We start from the raw sequence: 1,854 nt of genomic DNA on the forward strand, positions 1-1,854 counted from the left end.
ATCTTCTCCCCTCCTCCCCTTGTCATCCGAAGAACCAGATGATGCCTTCACCTGGAGCCCTAAGCTGAATAGGTTCATACTTTTATGAGATTATTACACATGAGATGTTTGCAAAACGAACAAAACCGCGGTTACAAGATAACATATTGTGACTATTTGTTATGGATTTCTTTAACTTTATGATAACGTCCACCAGTCTTTCCTCTAGCAAGCTATGTGGAAAGGGTGGTTCCCTATCTGGCAAGCTTGAGTGAACAATTTTATTCAGAATGAAAGTGTCGAGTATTATCAACGATGATGTTTGTTTCTTTTTTTAAGGTAAAGAAATCAATGGGTTACCTGAAGGGAAACCTTTTGCCGCCCATCTTATTTATAAATTATTATGGATATACTAGCTATCCTCCCAACAGAACTAAGGAGGATGGTCAAGTTCAAGGCTTTTTGTGCATCTTGTGGACGATGAGTAATCTATATGCCCATATGCTGATTACACTGTACTCTTTATGGCAATTTGAAGTAATCATTTAATTTAAAGCTCATTTTAACCATCTTTGTGCAGCTTTTATATCTTAAACTTATTGCCTCTGTAAGGACAAATAGGATGAGAAGCTGGAGCAAACCCAAATGTTTGGTGCAAATTGCAATTCATTTTCATAGAATGCAACAGGCACCAGAAACGCACATAAGTACTTAAACCGTTTTGAGAGATGTCTTAAAGGTCATAGGTCCAAAAATCTATGTTACGAAGGCTAACTAATGTACTAAATCAACACCATGTTGGATAGCGTCCCTATTTTCACAGTGTCCTATAAATATTGTAACTTGAACATTTGGACTTACATAGATCCAAAATTTTCTTGCAAAGTATCAAATGCCAAGGTCATTACAGTTTGGTGAATAGGATTTTTTTTGTCAACCCAAATACCAGGAAGGTCTCTAGGAATCCAGCCCCTTTGAAGTGATTCCAACTAAATAAGAGTGCCGATGAATCCACTCTATGCACAACAGGAGCTTGAGACAAGAACTCCCTCCGATCTATAATAAGTGTCACAAATTTGAACTAAGGTTGAACCAACCTTAGTTCAAAACTGCTACACTTAACTTGAATTGGAGGGAGTCTAAACTCTCACATACCTAGCACCGGAAATAGAGTTGTGCGGAGCATGGACCGATTATAGCCGGAGGGACAAGTCGAGCTCGTGGTCGTGCTCCGACGAGCTCAGGCCGCGCTTGTGCGGCATGCCACCTTCTGCTGCTGGATCCTCGTACACCGAAACAGCTGCCACAGACCTCCCTGGCTTCCAAGCATGCGCGGCGGGGGCTGCAGTGTCACGGCGGCGCTTAGCGGCACGCTCTTCCTTGTGCGCGTTCTGGTGGCCGCCGAGCGCCTGCGAGGTGCGGAACTTGCGGTGGCAGTAACGCATAGGAAGAAGCCAGGCACCGGCGCCACGACCGCGGCGGCCAGGGTGAGCTCAAGGCTCAGCTCGTCCTGCTCGTGCTCCATTGTGCTCACTGGTGCTGCTGGTTGTGTGTCGTATTTGCATATGGCTGTGTGGGTGACCGTGAGCTGAGCTAGCTATAGATTCAAATCCGGGGAGCACAAATGACCAAGCGAATCGTGGAGGTAGCTATAGCTTGGACGGCTGGCCTGCATGTGGTGCTAATTGCCCTTGGCACTGCTCTCCGCGGTAGGTCTTGCCGGGAGGGTGACATACGGCCCCGCCGGCGTCGTCACCGGGGCCCTGATTTTGTATGTGGTCAGACTGCCTGGATTCCATATGTCTGAATAAAAAGATCATCTGTGGACATATGTTTATACACACACACACACGGGCTATTAGGAGAGGGGTAATC

General features: G+C 46.0%; 1 pseudogene; it reads right to left on the minus strand.

The window, feature by feature from the left end:
• Positions 1 to 1,172: 1,172 nt before the first annotated feature.
• LOC123148501 (zinc finger protein GIS2-like) lies at positions 1,173 to 1,504 on the minus strand (annotated as a pseudogene).
• Positions 1,505 to 1,854: the final 350 nt, after the last annotated feature.

This window comes from Triticum aestivum, chromosome 7A (assembly GCF_018294505.1).
Source record: "Triticum aestivum cultivar Chinese Spring chromosome 7A, IWGSC CS RefSeq v2.1, whole genome shotgun sequence".
NCBI classification, from domain to species: domain Eukaryota; kingdom Viridiplantae; phylum Streptophyta; class Magnoliopsida; order Poales; family Poaceae; genus Triticum; species Triticum aestivum.